This window comes from Engystomops pustulosus, chromosome 3 (genome assembly GCF_040894005.1).
Source record: "Engystomops pustulosus chromosome 3, aEngPut4.maternal, whole genome shotgun sequence".
Classification (NCBI taxonomy): domain Eukaryota; kingdom Metazoa; phylum Chordata; class Amphibia; order Anura; family Leptodactylidae; genus Engystomops; species Engystomops pustulosus.
In genome coordinates, this window is record NC_092413.1 from 88559435 (window position 1) to 88581477 (window position 22043).

General features: G+C 38.2%; 1 protein-coding gene across 2 annotated transcripts in view; it reads right to left on the reverse strand.

The window, feature by feature from the left end:
- HIVEP2 (HIVEP zinc finger 2) overlaps window positions 1–22043 on the reverse strand; it is a 147566-nt gene that overhangs the window by 97085 nt on the left and 28438 nt on the right. For both annotated transcript variants that reach the window (XM_072141345.1, XM_072141347.1), the window contains exon 2: window positions 13597–13723. The gene's annotated coding sequence lies outside the window, so the exon portion shown is untranslated. The remainder of the gene's footprint in view (window positions 1–13596; window positions 13724–22043) is intronic.

A 22043-nucleotide genomic window follows, 5' to 3' on the forward strand; every position in this document is an offset into this window, starting at 1 on the left:
GGCCTGCACAGCAAAGCTTCATGCTGTAGTAAGGGAATTCGCACAATGCTGGAGTACAATACTCAATTACAAATACACAAAGAAAAAAAGGAAGTATGCTATGAGACCCTAAAGTAAAAAGTAAACAAATTTTATTTGTACCATAGTACACCACAACACAGAAATATTAAAAACATTTAAAAGTGTGGACTACACACAAATGTAAACCAACAGGGAGACCTGGAATATGATAAAGACGGTCAACCTGACCAACACCAGCTCCCCTCAATGAGCAAAGCCTCTCCTGACCAGTCTCCCCCTACCTCTCCTTGGTCTGTATTTTCATCACCACAGGTAGATACCTTTCGGATCCATTATAGCGCTTTACAGAGAGTTATATGATCTTAGTTTGATTTACTGCTTCACAATTTGGATCAACTTCTGTTTGGTTTCTACCATATTCTAGTATTTCCACCTGTTTCATTTTTTTGTCATTTACCTGGTCAGGAGAGGCTTTGTTCATTGGGGGGAGTTGGTGTTGGTCAGGTTGACCGGCTTTATCATATGCCAGGTCTCCCTGTTGGTTTACATTTGTGTGTAGTCCACACTTTTAAATGTTTTTAATATTTCTGTGTTGTGGTGTACTAGGGTACAAATAAAATTTGTTTACTTCTTACTTTTGGGTCTCATAGCATACTTCTTTTTTTTCTTTGTGTATTTGTAATTGGTTGTTTTCTGTATACTTTGATCCTTAGTATATTTACGTCAGTAGTGCTAGTCCCTTGCTGAGTTTTAGGAGTACAATACTCCACATTTATTGAATCACTGTACAATTGCAGGGAATACAGATATGAGTCTGATGTGCCTTATTGGTGTCCTCTATAGGTAAATATAAAGCTTTTTTTTTATAGCGGCCATAGAGAGAGATACTACAGGGTTATTTGTAACACTAAACCACAGGTCCACAATGCCCCAACAGGTTCTATTTAAGCATATAAGAAAATGTACTTTCCCTGCAGCAAGCATGACATTTCCGGCTCATGGGAATTGTACAAAGCAGCACCTTACCTAGGTAACATAACAAAGATATAAACATTACATTGTTTTCAGGTGACAATATGTACACCGCATATAATTTAAATGATATCTATTGTGAAAGAAAAATGTATTCCCCATTATCAAAAATGGGGTCAAGTTACTGAATTTACAGTTTTGCTATCTGTTAAAATTCCATACTACTAAACATTGGCTTTACTATACATCAACAAGGGATGTACATAGCTACCGATATGTTTGATAAGGTGATAGAATCACAGCTATGCCTATTTTATTTTATGTACTATATACAGATAAACCTATTCTTTGTTTGCACAAATATTTAGACACATATGACCCTGTGACAAACACATGCAGACATAATAGAGATTGCAAATGCAGTGAACATGATGAATAAAGGCTTTTGGAGCATTTTCTTGTGGGTTCTGTTTTACCCCTTTCAGCTTTAATGCAGATACAGTGAATACAGCTATACCTCTATTAAGAGCTATCCTATAACTTGGTTAAAAATTAACTTAAATCTTTTTTTTAATCAAGTGCAAGGCCTTCATGTGGCATCACCGGAGCCCCTCAGGGCCCGAGGCTATGGCTCTCCTACACACCTGTTCTTTTGGGAGATTTTGGCAGACAGTTGGAGGGGGAGAGTACAGAGGAAGCAGGGGAACCAGTAGTAGATTTCCTTTAAAGTCCCCAATAATAATACTGTACATATGCCAGTCTCTTACTTGTTCCTTTTCTTCCTGTCTGGCTTTAAATTCATTTCTCAGTTATATTTAAGGTCCATTTTACACCTAGTAGGTTATGGAAAATGGGCCTTCACCATGATAACCTCTAGATTTCATGAGGGTACTTTGAATCATGTTAAGTGGGATTACCCTGCATTTGTAGAATTTTAGAAGTCGAGTGATTGAATAATATCCTTTATTTTGAATTTTTGGGGGAAATTTTAGAGATAAATAGTTGGTTTGGCCAGGAGAACTATAATACTAAGAACATAGAACACTAAAACATGAATAACTGGCATCCATTCATAGATAAACATATTCTGGTTGTGGAAGAAGTTGGTTTTTGAATTTATGATTCTAATTTTGTCTTTCCACTGGTAAAATGCAAGGCAGGTGAGAGGTGCTATGGTAGAGGATGGTATTTATGGCAAATATATGGTTTATTTTATATTGTATGTGGTATAGGGACTGATTGTGTTATTCTTAGAGAATGTAAATATGTTTGCTTTAGGAGGAGTCCTGAGATAAGTGGGGAATATTCTTATAATGAATAAAGCATGGAAGGAAGATGGGAAGTGAAGTGCTGTGGTAAACGAATGCCTCCATTCGTTAGCTGAGTTTCTTTTTGTGTAGGGATGATGTAGGTGAAGAGTGTGGAGCAATGTGGTTTCCTGCTTTATTCCAGTGTGACTCCAGTTGAACTGTGTGCTAGAAAAAGGGTTGTGATATGAGGCACGCAACCCGACACTCGCAAGTTGAGTGGTGGAGGCTAGCTGCACCATGGATGAACAGTGGGTTTCTCAACAGGGAAACTTGACCTTACCAAGAAGATAATGGCTCACCCTTCATGGTGAGAGTAACTTTTGAACCCTGAATACTCTTTATGTTTTTGTGGTATCAGGTCTTGGGGGTGTATATGAAATAAGTGTGTTTTGTATGGTAAGTGGATGGTCAGTAATGTTCTGTAAATAAGAAAAAAAATAAAAGACATGTTAGAGGTTCCTCTTTCACTCACATGCATATGCATATTAATATTTATGAAAGTATATAAAATCTCCTGAAAAACATCCAATGAGATAAGATTCTGTGCATTGAGTGATTTATCTTCTTCTTTAATGTACATGGTATAAGTAATAAAGTCCAGTACTGCATAATAATTACACTATATTTGGGAGTCATTCTTTCAGCTTTTTATTTTTCATTATAAAAGAATAAGGTCATTCGGTTGGCTATTGATAAATAGACCATGACGTTGATCTTTTATCTTTTAGGTTTATTAAGAATAACTTCTCCCTTCTATTACAGGGAATGGGATCCCTGCTTCAGGGTGCAGAGGCAGCACAGTCGGTTCTGAAGAGAAATGGCTGCATTGCAGAATCTTGCAGTTTAGTCCTACATCAATAAAACAAATTTATATGTTGCACTATCTCCGCTGTATAATGATTGCACAAGGTTTCAAGATAAAACAAACACATCCATAAATCCAGCTAGTTATGCAGGCAGGAAGGAGCCTGTGCCCATGAGGCCACAGACAAACAGTGTTTTTGCTTTTCTTGTCTAGCTAAAAATACAAGCGCTAATTATTTTTAGCTTCAGGACCAAGAAATACATTCACATTTCTGTCTGTTGCACATGTTCTGTCAGTCTGCTGCGGCACTTGTCAAAGCTGTCCTCAGGCACCCCTACCCATATCAGTAGCATGCTCAGCCGAAGATGTCTGCAGATAAATTCAGTAGTGGGCTACAATATTGTGTCTGCTACGATTAAAGATGATGTTCTAAGCATAAACATGGAAGACAGATACTGGCGGCACTATGTTATGTTCCTTTCTTCAAAAAGATATGCAAGTTACCTCCCAAAAACCAATCTCTGGACTTCATGTAAACTTGTAGACATAGAATAATCTACTGAACACAAAAAATTCAATGAGGCATCTGTTTTTATCATTTGTAATGTGCAGAATTTATAAAATATGCTGTATTTGTGGTGAAAATAGCTTGACAAGTTTCCTCCACTGGGTTTATTAAAATGATCTAACCTACCATTAGGCTCAGCCTTATTTGCTTGTGCCAACGCACAATCAGTACTAATATATTCCAATAGTACTGTTCAAAGTCCAAGGAGATAGAGGCATAAATAAAATATATTACAAAGTTTCATATATGAACTATATGACAATAACTCTTTCAATAGACACTGAGATCCTTTATTGTTACATAGTAGTGCAGCTCGTGCCTTTTTTAACTATAACTGAGCCCCTGATCACAGTGACGTTGTTTTTTAATGGTTCTGTTTGTCTTTTCTATTTGTTCACCGATTCAAAAGATATGGCCCTCAGAAGTTGATGTATGAACTAGCTCACGAAAGCCTAGAGGGTGCTGACCTTTTTTTTTTTTTTTTGGCAAGTGTGCTGTTTGAAAGTTAAAGGCTAGCAGTAGATAATACACATATACAGTACATTTATATATGTATTTAAGTAGATTAATAGGTAGATTAATATATCTGGCTAAGCAAAGAAGAAAATCAATTAAAATAATGTGAGCCCCATGATCCCCACACAGTCCACAACCCCCAAAGCTGGCAGGACTTTCTCTTCTCTTGTTTCTCTTTGGCCTGTTGATGTTGTTAGCAAGCTGAGGTTTTAGTAAGTGATCCAGGTGACATGCAGTGGAAGAGCATCCTTGTCTGAGGAACACTAGCTCCTTGTCTTCTGTTACAGAGCTCTGTCTGTTCATCTGGATTGCGAGGAGCTGGAGAGCTGTGGCAGGGTGATAAAGTTGTAAGATTTCAACAGAGGAGACTTTGCTTGATTTTACACCTAGGCCTCCAAGTCTTCCCCTGTTTTATAGCGTTATTCGCTACTTGCTGCTCTTTTCTTTCCAGAAATATTAGAAAACGATAACTTGTCTAGAAAAACAGCTGTTCACATATTTATATCATTGAAAATATATTTAGATTTCAGCTGAACTTTTAGTCCAAACCATGTAAAAAATGGATTTTAAGTCATCACCTTCAGAACGAAATTCAGGATGTATACAATTGCATCTTACATTGGAGTGAGTAAATAGTGTTCTAAAAAGAAATACTCATTTCCATGGACATAGTGAGTTAACTCTTCATGGTAAGTAATATATGTAACATGACAGTAATAATAACATGTGAAAAATGAAACCCAGTACTCTAGGTAATAACAATAAAGTGTAATGCTAAATAGTATAGGCAACATGAAAGTAATAAAAACATGTAATAGTAGGTAGTAACAATGAAGTCTTATGCTAAATAGTACAGGTAACATGTTAGCAATAATAACCTGTAATAGATGTAATAATAGATAGTAATGATGAGGTGTAGTGCTTAATAATAGAGGTAACACAATAGTTTTTATAACCTGTAATGCATTTAATAGTAGCTAGTACCAATGAGGTGTAATGCTTAATAATAAAGGTAACATGATAGTAATAATAACCTGTAATAGTAGGTAGTAACAATGAGGTGCATTGTTAAATACTACAGTAACATGATAGTCATAATAATTTTATACATGTCTTAGTTTGTAGTACCAATGAGGTGTAATATTACAAAGATCTAAAGTAATAACTACACCTTTAGTTTGGACTAATATATTGATAAGTTAGAAAAGCCTTGATGGTCTGCAATATGAAAAACAGGCAAAGGGTGGCCACAAACACACAAATAAAGGCTTGGACTAGCCCAATCTAGCCCTGATCTTGGTAAGACCCAAGGCCCGGCATGAGTTGCACAGAACCCTCATAGTACATCATACAGATATTATTCAGCATTCATCATTTACAAGAATATGTGTAGATTGCTTAGCAAACTCCCCAGTTTATTTTTAGATACTGTAGATGAATTGAATGACTGGGATGACATATAAATTATATGTTTAGCCAACCAGTATCCTTCCTGCATAGGCCTTCTGCATCACACTGTGGAGCCCAATCACTTTGCAGAATCTTCATAGAAGATTGCGAGCAGGGCCCTCACTCCTATTGTTCCATATGGCTATTTGTCCTTTGTTATGTAATATTATATTTGTATATGTCCCCTATGATTTGTAGAGCGCTGCAGAATTTGTTGCCACTAAATAAATAAAGATTATTATTATTATTATTGCCTGAGGCCTGGATACTTTATTCGGCTTACAGAGCTAAGAGGGTCTAAGTTAAAGGCAAATGCCAGTCAGCTCCTTACTGACAGGGCTCCGAGGACCATAACAGTCCAAGGTAAGGGTAGAGGGCAAGCTATGTTTTAGGAATTTACCTATGGATATCAGGTTATATGTGCATGTATCTGTACAGTTGTGGGCTCCACGAAAGGATTTTACGGTAGTCCTTTGTCGTTCCAGTCTGACAGTGCAGATGTATGACATAACTTTGTGACTCAATATCACAAAGCAATTTTGTCTTTAAAGGTGGATCATCATTGATATGACAATGCTGGATATGAGTGGATACAACTGTATACTCTAGTGTGAAGCTTAAGCTGGCCATTCACATTGTATTTATGTGTGATTTTAGTAGCAATAGTTGATAATTTAATGGTAATTGCATCCTTGGATTTTAACATTTCAGAAAGGAGATACCACGCCGATAGATGTTTATGGCAGCTGCTTTCACCCTTTTCTCATTGAAAACATACATTGTTGGCTAAGAGCTCGGCTAGCCTTAGATTTATATACATATATTCACAGTACAGGGCTACAATGCCAGGGATAGCAATGAGAAGACACTGATCTAGAAGGGGAGATTAAAGAATTGGGGATACCGCTCTTAGCTATAACACTACCTCTACCTCAGTGTAAGGCTACACGATGTGTTCCCACCGTACCGTAGCATGGCAGGCACACATCAGCGCTGCTCACCCCTGCCCTTCTCCATACTGCGATATGGCGCACGGCAAAGTATTTCGGGGAAAGATAGGACATGTCCTATTTCTCTCCCGGCACCATGTCCCCATTGCCGTCTATGGAGGACGTATATACGGCATATATACGTCGGCCGTGTGAATATAGCCTAAGTATGATGGCTGACATGTTCTATTAAAATGATGCATATATGACTGTCTATAAATAGGAATATATAAGAAAGATAAGAAACCACAGTAATCATTTATGTGCAATGTTTCAAAATATGAAAGCAGCAGTGATGTGAATTGGGATCATACACAACATATACCCACATCATACATACAATGCATGCTGCGACCTACAGGTATTTAGACCAAGGCAAGGAATATTACAAGAAAGTGCAGAGGCACGAACAATTTGCTGCTGCCCATTATACTTTTACTGAAAGGGCACAGCAAACTATCATTTCACATCCATTCATTTGTATTTTTCAATGCAATCTCCATTCTTGTTTCCATGGAGCTAAACCTCATGTTGTACGCCAGTAAGGAAACCAATGTGAAAGCCCTCATTTCCCCGCTCTACATTGTGTCCACATTATCTGCTTTAAAATGCAGCCTGATTATTGTGTGGAACCATTTCTATATATGCAGGGGCTAGAACCATTGAATCTGTGACAGAAAACATCTGCACTGGAACTGGAAATGTCTTTATAATACCGCAACCACAAAGCTAATTTTCATTTCTGAGCAGCACCTCACAAAGAGAACTACTCACATTACACATTTGGGCTCTATTCACACCACATCTGAGGTCAACATCACCATTGTGGAACAATAGGGCAAATTTATCTATCATTGTACGACAAAAAACTGTACTGAAAAACAGAAAAAACTATTATCAAGTGTTTTAGACAATTTCTTGATACCTTTACTAGTGTGGGGCGTGGTCTAATAGATAGGAGTGTGGTTTTGTAGAAAAGTAGCGGGGCCTAGGCTGCACCAAAAATACGCCAGTGCAATAACATTTTGACACATTTTTCTGCATAAACCAAACCAGTAAATTTGCTTATGCCGATGTTCAGGGTGTTACCCCAGTGACTAAATTGTGCTTTTATGGACAGTTACATTCACTGGGGACCTCCTCAAATGTACATACAGCAAAGGCTGGGGATGTATGCCATATATTTGCATCCGTCCCCATAGGCTATAATGACCATTGCTGTGTGTATAGGTCACTCTGCAGCAGGACAGAGGATTGAAAAACGCAGCAGTGTTTCCTGCTGACTATAGGGACTTCCCTGGTGTATACACTGAACATATCCAGAAAACAAGATGAGAATGTAGGCTAACCTGTGAGTTGTACCATGATACCATTCATTATGGAAAGTGCAATCTTTGGTCGCAATGAAGCTGTAGACTTAATAGTTGCAACATACAACTTATCCCTGGCCAGCTCCATAGTGGTGAAAGAGGCTACAGGGATTTAGACTAAATACCTTCTGGACTATTCAGTTTTGGTGCTCCATACTAAAGAAATGGCACAGGATCCGTTACTCAAGTGCAATTCTAGTCCCTAGTGGGTGCTGGAAGGACTTGCATTGCTCGTTGACATAAGTCATAGGGTTTCTACAGAAATGCTGTTTCACACACGGATCAAACCTGCACATGAAAAACGCGACACAATACAGACAAAAGAGGATCACACTCACAGGAAAAATGTAACATTTCCTGTATGAAAGCATTTGTTATAGCCTTACATTCCTCTACTTTATATATCACAGCAGAAAAGGGGCTATACATACCATTTCGGTAGAAGAAGAGGAAATTAAAAAAAAACAAAAAAGAACCTAAAAAAAAAACTATTATTCTATGCAAATACCAAGACAGCTTATATTTGCACATGTACCAAATGCATTATGGTTTACCTTGACTGTTTTTTTAAAAACACCCAGTCTACTAACAAATATCCCCTCTATGAACGTGGCCAGGCTTGTGTAACTTACTGTGTCAGTGGAAACATCAACACTTTCATGTTAAAGCTTCCTTGGCGAGTATAAACACAGCAGCAAAGACATCTGCACTCCATATCCACTCAATCACTACCCATGGGTATAAGAGAGATGTTTCTGGTCACGAGTGACTTGCGTGTCTACAGGAGGAGATCATTAAAGCTGTAGGGGATTCTCTGTGTTTCCCTGCAGCTTAAAATAAACAGGGCACTAAAGAAGAACAAGTGGTTTCCCCAGAATATAGACCAGTTATAAAAACCTTAATAAATAGAACAAAAAGAATATTCTATGAACATACACATGCTGGTCATGGCAGCCTGTATCCTGCACTTGCAACAAAAACACAGGCTGTTGTAATCTGTAAAACACAGCATGGACAGAATGCAGGCTGCCTAAACAGTAGATGTCTTCTACAAGACTGAAGTTTAATGTACTAGTTAGTGAACCAATTGTAATTCTAACTGAGAACACAAAATGTACAACTTGCAGGGACCAAAAAGGCTTAGGGGACCCATAAAGTGTCACTTCTCGTATGAGACGACTAGTACTATAAACAATACATTATAGTCGGGGGCCTGTCACAGACTTAGCACTGGGGCCCATCAGTTTCAGATTACGCAACTGCCCACTTGCACCCTGAAAAACACAAGATATGCTATAACAATATTATAAGTGGCTGTCCAAACTATGGAACCCTACCAAACCCAGCAATTCTTTCATGTAAATGAGAACTTCTCTACACAGTGAGTGACTGATAGTGTACAGCAGAAATTCTGGAGAGGAAAGCTACCACTAAGTGATAGACATAATAAATTACAAATACTCACCTGCTCTCCTCTTGCTGTTGAACCCGGCTGTGTCGTTCTCTAAACTTGACATGCCGGGATCACCTTGAAAAGAAACTTATAATTAGCAGCCTGGAGCGCTAAATGTCCAGCGCTCCAGACTGCTAATTATACAAACTCATGTCACCTCCCTCTCCAACATGGCATAACATGTGCATAATTAGCAGCCTGGAGCACCGGGCATCTCAGACATGCCTCTGCGCTCCAGGCTGCTAATTGTAAGTTTATTTTCTAGGTAATCCTGGCGTGTCAAGCTAAAAGAAGGACACTGCTGGAATCAACATCAATAGGAGTGTAGGTAGTAATAATAGTTCCTTTATTTATAGGTAAGTATTTGTAGTTTAATATGTCTACCAGCTAGTGGTAGCTTTCCTTTGAGGTGGTTTCCCATAAATATAACACCTCTCTTATCCATAGGTTAATGTGCTATCCCTGTTGTGTGTGTGATGTGTGATGACTGGTACCCCCACCATTCATAAAAAACAGGATCCCTTGTATACAATCTGAAAGGAGCTGTCGTTCTGGAGATATCAATATAACAGTGCTCATCTTTCTCTGCTAGTCTCTCAATGGGCAGCAGAACCTTTATTCAATTAAGAATCCTTATGCTTGGTGTGTATTACAGAGGTTGGACAACCACTGATCTTCAACTTTTCACCTAACAATTGAATATTCATGGGCAACCCCTAGCAGAATTTTGAGGCCCCACTGAGAACAATGAGAAACCCCCACAGTAACTATAGATGATGCAGAATATTCAGAATTCTGTTGGAACTGTTTCTGCACCTTACAGTATCTAAATAACTTTTTCTATGGTCATAGTGTGGACAGAAAATTATTCCGGAAAAGTATTCAATTTTCTGCGAAAGCGATTAATAGTTACACCCATCAAGGAGAGACATGTCATACGATATTCTCCTGTGCCAGGAAAACTTTAGGAATGGGTTCAGCACACAGTAACCATTTGTGTTAACACAATGTAACCTGACAAATAGTATAGATATACTATGTGTTCAACCTTAGTAATTACTCATCGTACCGGTAATTACTTATTTTTCCACATGAAAGGAGGCCGCTTTTTAGCCACATTTTGAATGTTAACTGCAATGGTATGATTATTGGTGGAATGAGTGGTTAGTACCATGTTTCATGGTTTCACATTGGCCTTAAGCCCTGACCAACAAATGTTTGGGAAGTCAAAAGATGCAAAATGTGGGCTCATATCAAGAAGATATAACATACTTAAAGAATTGAGCAGTGGATCTCTACCAATCTCTACCAGCGCACTGGACTGTCTGTGAAACTTGTGCTGCTCACAGACCAACCACAGTGATCACCTTTGTGCATGGGGTCCCTACTTCGCAAAACAGCAGCACCCTTGCATTATCATGAACACAGTACATCCAGGCTCGATTGGTCCATCGATGGACTGGAGGGCCTTTCCTTCAGGCACTATGGCGGGAGTATCTGTCCCCATAGTAGGTCCCTGCTTGCAATAGTAATAGCATGTACTATCAAGTACTAATTATGTAGCTAAAACATTCAACGGGCATCTTTACTGTAAGTGACTGTGATATTTCTAGGGACGGAGTTTGTAGATATGCTGCTGCGAGCTGAAGCCATCTCACAAACAGTTCTGCAGCCATAAGTAACAACAGGGAGAAGTCATCATTTACTTCTAGACCCAAATGAGAAGACATGTCATCTGTGACGTACTGAATCCCATTGCTGCCTGTGTGTGATCAGTCCTGTAGTCCCCAGGCACACTAGTCCAACATACAGTGCATCACTGCAGAAGCGCTGTGGTCGATGTTTTAACAGACCAACCATTGTTTCGGTGTAAATGGCTTTACTAGTGTCCAGTTTTGCTCTCATTTTTTTCTACTGTAAACATCCTGTATATACAACAATTAAAAATTAAATGTTGCATTTAAAGTTCTACTTATAACGCAGGGCATTTGTTATATCTTATCCGCTTAGAGGGTTTAGCAAAAAAACGATGGAGACTACAGCTGAAATCTCTACCTGGCGGAAATTTTATACCAGCAGCTGTGCCCAACCCCGAGTTTTATTGAGAGGCAGGAGGTTATTTATCTTAGAATTTCCTCTTTTTCAGGTTTTTTTTGATCATTATATATATATATTCAAAACTTTTTTACTCGCCTAGCAAAGTTAGTCACACAAAAAATGTCAATGTTGTCCCTGATACATCTTTAAAATCCAGATGTGGGCAAATGAAAATGTCCCGATTTTGGTACCAATTTTGGTTAAAAAGTCGCAAATAGACTCCAGTTCCGACCAGGCGTAGGAAAAACTTTAGAAGGAGTTTCAGAAGTAATATGCATTGCACAGTACTATGACTAACAGCTGATCCAACTGTAAAATACAACTGGCTCTACTACAAAGGAAAGCACAAACTTTACTAGTCATCCAAATGTATAAAAACATTTAAACAGAACTACAAGACAGATGTAGCTCCCGTTGCTGGATCCTTTGATGTCATATATCAGGGTCCGCTTTAGAGAGTTGATATCCAACATGAGACTGTCCACAAAACTTTGGGAGGACTACAAAGGTATACAGCCCATATGTTCATCATAACCATCTTTACCATATTAGAGTCTCCTACAACATGTGCACCCTCACTTGGATTACTGAAGATCAATGTAGCTTCAAGGACTATTTACTAGAAGTCAATTCTAAGAATATATCTCTTAGGGTTTCCATGTATCAGTGAAAATACAACAGTAACACTATTTAAAGCTGAACAGAAAAGCATCTTAAGTGATGCCAATGGTGCTCAGTCACTCAGACATGTATTCAGTATGCATATATCTATTCTGCTGTTAAACATCTAAAAAGGAAATCTACCATCAAAATCAAGCATGAATAATCCAGGGATACTTACTCACAGACCCTGTGGTGATCTACTTATATGTATTATCCTTCCTTCTGAAATCAACTTTTAAAAATTATGATAATGAGTGTGAAGGGCTCCTGGGGATGTAAACAGAGCACCTCTGAACTGTATATTCACAGGCTGTTACACTGTGTGTCCCTTCTCCTTCTGTGTGCTAAACCTTCCTCTGTTGCAGAAGGGAGATAGTGTAACAGCCTGTGATGCCAAAGAACAAAATGGCTATGGCAGCACCCCCCAGAGCCTTTGTGGCACATTAGCATAATTTTAAAAGTTTATTTTAGAAGGGAGGAAGCAATTGATAACAAATATAAGAATATTATCACAGTAACAGCCCCTGGATCTATGAGTAAGTGATCAGTAAGTAACATGCTTGATTTTGATGGTAGTAGTTCATAACAGTGACAGAATAGTGGTTAAACTGGCCATTAAGTTACCAATCCAACTATTACAAAGATGTAAAGATGGTCATAGACATTAGACACATTAGCTGTACATCAGCTTTCTAAGTCCTTTAAATTCAACAGGACTAGCACACCATCTAACATGTACAGGGGCCTCCAGGCACTCTCCTGAGTGCCAACGTTGGGGGGTTTCAACTGTTCAATCCTTTTGTTCTCAAGGTCATCAGACATACACTGACTGAAGTTGTACCACACTTGAATGTAGTCGCCAAGATAAAAAAAAATGTATGCCAGCTTATCAAATAAGAAGACACTCAGACAATTCTCTGCTGAAAGATGTTGTGGGAGCTGTAAGATTTCAGGTCTGCAAATTCTCTCAAGTAGCTGCTACTGTAAGTAAGGTTACAGTGAAAAGCAGAACTAAAAAAATATATAGTATATTTAAGAAGTAAGAGTGGGGCTTAAGTTAGGGTGCATGGCCACTGGTAGAGCAGTGTGTTGTACCAGGCCAGAACAGCTAATAGACCATCAATAAATAAGGACAAATAATAAATAACAAATTACATAAAAATAAAGAACAGCAAAAACAATATGCAAATAATATTTACTTTTACTGAACAAAATATTGCCTTCAAAACCACATGTACTAAAACCTTGGAAACCATAAGTGCTACAGAACTGGAAAATAGTTACATAACCTAACAATGATAAAATGCGCCAACTCTGTTTGGTCTTAACAAGAGAGGATTTTCAGAATAATAATATTAATAAGTTTTTGGATTTTGTACTTACTGGTTTAGGTAAAATATTCTTCGGCCTCAAGATATCCAGACAGGTAAAAAGTCTTGCAGGTCATAGCAACAGCCGACTGTGAATACTGGGGAATCCTCTTTTATATTTCCAAGAAATGTACAGGCAGCTGGAAAGTAAATGTATACTGGTGACTGGACTGCAAGGACTATGAGAGTACATAGATGTGTACATAACAATTCTCAGGCTGACAACAGCATTCACATGTCCATGTATCAGGACTCTCCATTACAGATGCACATTTTACGCTAAAGATAGTGATAGACGCTGAGACACAGATTAGTTTGGCTTTGTCCTCCACCCTGGGAGGATTTACATTGAAGTTTCCCATCTATAGGGATTAAATACGTTTTTACCAATTTCTGCTTATAGGTCAAACAAGCACTGAACAGGTTCTCCCAATCCTCTGGTCCCTGGCATAATTTTAGTTTATGTAAATTTATGGTGGAATCAGCTGTATTGGCAGACAGTTTTCTCATCCTAAGTAACATTCACGTAATGAGGAAAGCGACAGTGTCTTGATCATGTATTGATCGACAAGTAGGGTACAAGTTGTCAACAGAAAAAAAAATATATAAACCATGAGCACTTCTGTCTTTTTTTAATGTTTGAAATTTTCGAAAAAGATTTTTTTTTTAAATATGAATTATGAACATAAATATATGTGCAAGATTATGTAAATGGAGATTTGAACTGGTATATATGAATCAGCTTTTACATCCAAAATATGCACATTCCAGAAAACCTGATCTTTTTTTTTTAAAGTTTCAATTTAAACTTTCAAAAGTAATTGAAAAAAGGCTAAAAGTCAGATCAGAAGCCAACAGAAGCAAGAGGAGTGCCCTGGCCGCTAACTGTTACCATTAGTTGTGTGTTTACTTTGGGTTATGCAATAGATTAGGGATTTTCCAGTCATTGCCCCTTGGATGAAGCAATACAGATACAGCAGATAATGACAGCATTGTTAGTAGGGAAAGCACATTCCTCTCACACTAACCACACTCTCATAAAAAGGCATATTGTGCTGCAGTCACCTCTTCAGTCTGTTGGTAAACTTGCTTCACATTGCCTTTTACGGAACTTTCAAACTTTTACCTTTGGCCATGACATGTGTAGCAGTTGTAAACTCTTGTACAAGGCTTGTGGCAAACGAAGAGCATGAAGGTCGCCAACAATATATTCATACATAAAAAGCAAAAGTAAAAAAAACAGCATTCCAATATACTTTTATATCAGTTTTAGATTATTTTATGTCTAGATATTTTTCATGTGTTCACTTTTTATTTTTCTATGCTTATGATAACTAAAGTCAAGGTATCTAAACTAAAAATAGTGATTACCCTATCAGGACAACCTTGTTAAGAGCTTAAAGCGTAATTGTAAAGCTACAGTGATTTTACCAAATTATTATATGCGATTCCCCCTTTGAAAACAAACAGAATGATGCCTACTTTGTGCTGCTCATCCTTTTCTTTCCAAAGTTCTGGCATTTTCTGTTCTGAAAATGTTTGACAAAAATCTTTCCCACCAGAGGTGAAGTGGGCGGAGACTAAGGCCGGTCAGTCTATATGCCCTCAAGCTGAGGCCAGATAGCTTGCCCACAGATCCCATGATGCCTTGTGTTCTCTCTCAAAATAATGTGGCATTAAATCCATTTAGTTTCCCACAAGTAAATCCAGTGAATACTGCACAGTGCACATACAGGATGTATATGGTGACCAGTCTGGCAGCTGTTGACCAGTGGTAGAAATCATTAGTAACCCAGTTACATGCAGTCTATAGCCTGTTCTGTGTGAACACTAAGGTTTGTTTCTGTGACGGATTCCAGGGCTTATCAGCACATGGAGAGGAGACAGCCATTGCAGCACTAAGGTAGTCTGAGGGCTGTAGCAAGGAAACTACTGAATATAGGTAATAAAGATAATAGGCAAAGTTGTTTTACATCCCAAGAGCTATTGACTTTTTATTTTACAGTTAATACTAATACAAGTACTTTCTATAACACATATTCTAGAACATCTTAACATTCAGTTACTCCTTCTTTAGGAATAAAATGACATCTGTGTGCTACCTCTCCACCTGTCATAAAGTTGTGCTCCCATTGCTAATACAAATGTGTAAAATGAAATGTGTAAATACAGATAACTATATCCATAATCACAAAAAATGGTGAATAATTCGGAGAAGTTCTTGTAGTAGCTTGATAATGACTTCATTGAGAAGGTGAAATGTTTCCTGTCTGAACACTGAACACACCTGCCAATCACAAGAGAGGAGCAATAGGTTCTTCCTAAATTCTAGAGAAATTTGATGGTGAGCAGACAGACTGCAATATGCCGCACACAGTCTCAGAAATTACTGAAGCATTTTGCCGATTATTTTGACGACAAGACAATGGTAATGAACTGGTTACTTGGCAGAAGTACATATATTATTATTAGATAAGCAAACAGGAGGTGAAAAGGAGGAAAGTGTGTTCACACAGTTCAATCCCACAATGCAAACAAAGCTATAATACTTATTATATTACAAGGACAAGGTGTACAGAAAGGGTCGAGTCCAGTGGAAAAAATATATAATCCACTGATATACTAGATAACAACAGATAAAGAGTCAATGACATCAGTTACAGAAGTGATCAATAAGCAGTGTTGTGTTCATCCCTGATGTGCGCAATCACATATCTCCCAAGCACGACCTAAACAACCTGCAGTAATACAAGTACAAGTAATATATTGATATTTCCATGCCTTGATGAACTTTGGTGCTATTATTTTCCAGTATATTTTTCAGAATCCTTACATTTTTCTTTACCGTAGAAACTGTAAACAAACTGCGACACATCAGACCCTCGGGAACAAACACTCAATAGAAACCTTAAAATGAACCCGTCTTGACACTTCTATTGTCCAAGAAGTGAAATTCTGGAGCATCTATGTTGTGCTGGAGCTACATAATAAATCACTAGCTGGTGGTGTGTCTATACACAGTCTAAGGCTACATTCATACGACCGTTGGGGAACGTATATACGGCAGCAAGCTTGCGGCCGTATATACATTCATTATAAGCCAGCAATGGGCGCATGGAGCAGTACGGAGCAGCACCATACCGCTCCGTAGCTGGGAAAAAGATCACCCATGTCCCATCTTTTCCCGTATTATGGCCCATGTGCCATGTATCTCTATGTAGAGGGGCTGGGGTGAGCAGCGCTCACCTCCTCCTCCTCTCCCGTGTCCCGACATGTGCCCGCCGGCACACATTCGAGTGCATGCAGCCTAAAGCCTCTTGCATTTGAAAGTTTTTGCAGGACATATGCTAGCCTCCGTTTTTTAGGCTAGCATACATTTTTATGTTGTTTAATGGCTAAGACAGATGGGCATGGTTTCCAAGGCCCATGAATAGGTTGACTGCCTGAGACAAAAACTTAGAGCAAGTCCTATCTCTGCCAAAATTTGCAGATCAAGCAATCTTTTCTATTTCCATTGGCATGTGAGCGATTGTCATGCTCTGATGACACAAGGGCAATAAACAAACGACCTCAAGCCCCTTGTTTGTGGCCTGCGAATTGTAATGTTCGTGTGCCATGCTCATCCCTCCTCCTCTCCAGCGCCCGCCCATGGCCGGGGCGCGCATGCATTCATGTGAACGTATAAGGCTATATAATCTGCACTGAAGAGATCAGATGTGCAGAAAATCACAAAATTCTAGTAACACAGGAATGTACATTTACACATACATTTTTTTGTTGAAAAAGTTATTTAGTTATAAGAAAACTAAGAAAAGATCGCCAGCACTGTTATATTAGAAGTAGTTCAAGTATTCACATTCAATCAGAGCCATCTTCTAACTCTCTCTCTTTAATGCTACAGGCCTGAACAGTACAGGGAGTGCCAAGTGTTAGCCCCCGACCAGGTAGGACATCAGTTCCTAGAAAACATCTTTAATAGCAGGCAAAAGGCATTTGTTTTTAAATGTTCCTTCCTTTGGATAAAATTATCAATTGTTTTTCCAACCTTAAAAACCGGCAAGTAGAACAGAGATGAGGAGTCATCCTACGCTGTGGTGACCACCTCTTCTCTATGAAGACCCCAGCTGAACCACAGCTATAAATAATCTACAGTCTAAATAGCATTTGCAGTATTTGATCATGACTGATCTATAGCCAGGGTCTGACGGGAAATAGCAGTTCTCATAATAAAGTGAAATTCACATTTTTCTTATAGCAGTGCATTTCAAATCTATAAAATCTGTACTTTTACAGAAACCCTAAAGAAGGACATTTTATACACTGTTATCTGACATGCTATTGTGCAGCGCCTAGCACCAATATCCCTACCACCGAAAAAAGAATGTTTACAAAAAGATTATATGTATATCCATACATATATAATACACATTCATACATACATATATATATACAGTGTTATATATATTTTTTTTTTTTCAGACTATAATACACACCTTTTAGCAAGAAAAAAGCTTGCTAAAAAGTGCTTGAGTCTTATAGTCTGAAGGTTAGGAGTATCCAGCACTGCCAGACCCTCCTGCAGATCCCTGACTCACTAATAAAGCATTTCCCCCAGTCCAAAAGCGCAGTGTCTATGCACTGCATTCTCCCTCTCCTAATGTCCCAACAGTAAGGTAGAAGGACCTTGCCTGAAGTCATTGTGTCATGTGTTAGTGATGAGTCAGCTCACTTAGCCCCACACGGATCAAGTAGGCCACGCCTCTTATTTTGGTACCACACCCATTTTAACCTGATAATTTCAGGTTAAAAGTGTATAGGGGATGGGTGGCTGGCTGCCTTAAATGATTCCCTATGTATTTACATAGGGAGCCGTTAAGGAGTCATAAAAGCCAGCTCTTCATAGTGAGTGGAGCCAAATGATCCAGCTCACTGAGAGGGACTTCCCATCACTATCATGTGTCTCATGTCACATGACATGGAAGCAGAGACTGATACCTTGGGAGGAGCTGCCTGTGCCCTGCAGCTGTACATAAAGATTGTAAGTAGGTAGCGGTGGTAGTTAGTAGTGAGCTGATGGTATATATGTATGTGTGTGTGGTGGGGAGTCAAATAAAGTGGATGGGAAGTTGAGAGTTTGTAGGGGGTTTAGTAATTTTTAGGTTTGTACTTAAGTTGAATTAGTATGCAAGTTAAAACTGTATAGATTGTATAATTATACAATATATATACAATTATAATTCCAGAAAAAATGCTGTCCCCGTGACAATTGGATTTTCAAAATTTTGTGCAGACATGGGAACAAGGAATATCAGTAAAGCTTCATTACATACACCTTACAGCTGATCATTGCAGTCTTGGACAATAGAAAAGCATCCAGAGACTTCTGGAGGTCACAGTGGGCAGAGAGGTCCATCTGTAACGAGGGGTTGTCTGTAAGTCAGGTGTCCTTAAATCAGGGACCACCTGTATGTATATATATTTTGGCACTGTAGCAATGTGATTGCAGGGTATAAAGAATTTTCTATGGATCAATAACAGTGTGTCTCCAGCTCCCGTTAGCCCTCTTCATACATTCTCAACGCATCATGGTCTACATGCCTTATACATGATTCTGTCTTAATTTGTGCCCAAAAAACTGTAAAAAAATGTCACCAGAAACATACATAATGGGATTTTAGAACATTGCCTTCTAAAGCCGAAAATGGTATGGCACAGATTTAAATAGCATCAGATTTATCATCCTTATTCAGCATTAGACACTTTGCTCAATCTAGTGCAATTTAAGACTTTTAGACACTTTAAAAAATAGAATAAATATGCTCCACTGATTTGGAAACTACAGTCAGTCGAATGAGTACAATTAGCTCTTCAAAAACTCTTCTAAATAGATTGATATAAAGATATAATCAGTGTTTTTCGCCTGTAATAAAGAATAGTGTAAGATACTTTTATGCTCAGAAAATTATCATTCTACTAACAGGAGTACTTGCTGAACACTACATTTGTTTGCTGCATTTGATACTTAGGGTCGTGAGGTCAGATTCCATCTAGGTTTATTAGAAAAATTGGCTTTAATATTTACAGGCATGACTAAGGAACAGTGGGGGTGCTGAGCAGTGACTATCTCTAACAGAACAGGAAATGATCACCCTACCTTCTGTGCTTGAGGACAAGATCTGGCAAAAAAGAAAAGGCTGAAAAACTTTATTGTCAATATTGAAGTCGGGTACTTTATCTTGTCATGGCTCCAAATTGATATCAAATAAATTTAGTGAGGAAATATCAAAATCGATATTAGCAGAGGGAGCAAAAGACAGTGGTTTGACTGGCCTAGAAGATGACTTTAAAATACAAAAGTCTTTGTCCTTGGAAAGCCACACTGTTGTGAAAATAAGTACAGGGCTATAAAAAGTAAATCTGTGAATACAATACACAGATATGTTCTTGTACAACTTTAGGAATAACCAAATGCAAGAGCGAGAGAAAGTAAGGAAATTAGAGTACAATTGAAAATAAACCTTGGAGATTTAGAAATCATTTTGTGTAAAGTTATATTCTTTCATTTTAAAAGGTGTCGGTGCTTTATGCCTAGTAGACCATTAACAAAATTGGGAGGGGATAGGTAATATAGGAAATTTTGAATTTGTAAAAAAAGGGGACTGGCATGTACAGTGACATATACATAGAGAAGGGATAGGCCTGTTTAGGAAACACTGAACCAGAAGACTAATACGACTGCATTCACATATGTGTGTGAGGTACTATATAGAATATCTTCTAGCACTGAAAGGCTTTGGCACTAGAAGTTATCAGCTTTCCACCCCTTGGGAACAGTTGCACATCAACAATGTCGGTTTTCTTTTCAACCTGCTAAATCAGACATGGCTTCATACTGAGTCAAAACAAAACTCGCCCAGTAAACATTTAAGTTACTTCTCAAATATTTTTTATTGTATTATGTTCTCATGTTATCTGGACAGGGAGTTCCCAAGAAATGAAACCTTAGCAAGTTGCTACAGCGATTACCCTTGTCTGACCCAACGTAATGAGGAAGTTGGTACAAGATTCCACAAATCAAATAAGGGAAACCTGACAGCAGGGCTTTACCATGTAGTCTGGAAATAAATGTTTGCAAACAGACAAGTCAGAGCATAGGCAAGTCACTCAAATGTGGCAATTCACCAGGAAATGAGATTGTAACCTTCCACATAAATGGGCTGATAGAGCATCAATTCCATGAAAGGCACATCATGTATTAATACATGAACTAAAAAGCCTTATTTGATTAGTATAATAACTGATCTACAGTATATTGACATCCATCAGGTCTTAGTTTTTAATAAAAGAATAGCAAAGCAGGCTAAATTATTTCCTCCCAAAATACTAGAAAGTCTATAACACAAATGTGAACATAATTTTATTTGTGTTATTTATAAGAAAAGGAAATGTACAAAAATCTATATTACACTTTGTCTTACTATTTCATTTTCTTTCTGGTACTTCCCTGAAGAATTGACCAGGTAGTCTTTATGTGACCTACCAAATAATTTTGAGCAACATGCGCTACATATAACGTGGTCTCTGGCTCACTGCCTGGTGTATGTAATGCATCTTCTTCAATTTTACTTTATGGCACTTTTAGAAGAATGGTTTTTGGTTCTCAGGCCTTAAAGTGAAATTTAATTGGTTGTCAGTTAAATATTTAATTAAAAATAATTTACAATACATAAAATTTATGCAAAAATTACAACTTTAATATACAATTCAATACAATTACACTTCTTAAATTTGCTATGACTGAGGCCACCACTAACAGTCATATCTTTCAGAAAAAAATAATAGGTAATTGTTAACCCCTTCAATTTCTCTATGACGCGAGAGACAGAAACTCTTAGTTTGTGCTGCTATATTTAAGATATTAATAAAAGTTTCCAGAGGTCATCAGAGGTCAACCAGCCCCCCCACACACAATACCCAAATCAAACAAAACTGGTGCCAACGTTTTAAATCATTTTTAAGGTATGTTTAGGTGTGAAGGTCTTTTGGATGAACTGGTAAAAAAACAAACCTAGTGACACTTCTCTGGTTCTCAGGGAGAGGTAGCAAACACATTGGGGAACATTTACTAAGAATGTAGGAAACTGCAGTAAAAGTGCTTTTCTTGTGAATATGGCTGGGTGCGTCAGATTCATTAAGAACGTGCGCATGAATCTGTCACTTCCCTGCCCTGGTCTGACAGAGTTAACCAACTTTTTTGTGTTGCACCTTAAACATAGGGCGTGCAACAGACTTTGCATGTTCACATGCGCCGGCTCACTTCCCCGCCAACCATGCCCAGAGGTGCCCCCTTCACAACCCTAGTGTGGAGGTGAGAAAATAATTGCAAACACTGCACAGTTTCTACGCTACTTTTGTGGCATATAGGTCCTGACAAATACCCCCCATAACAACACATGCAAC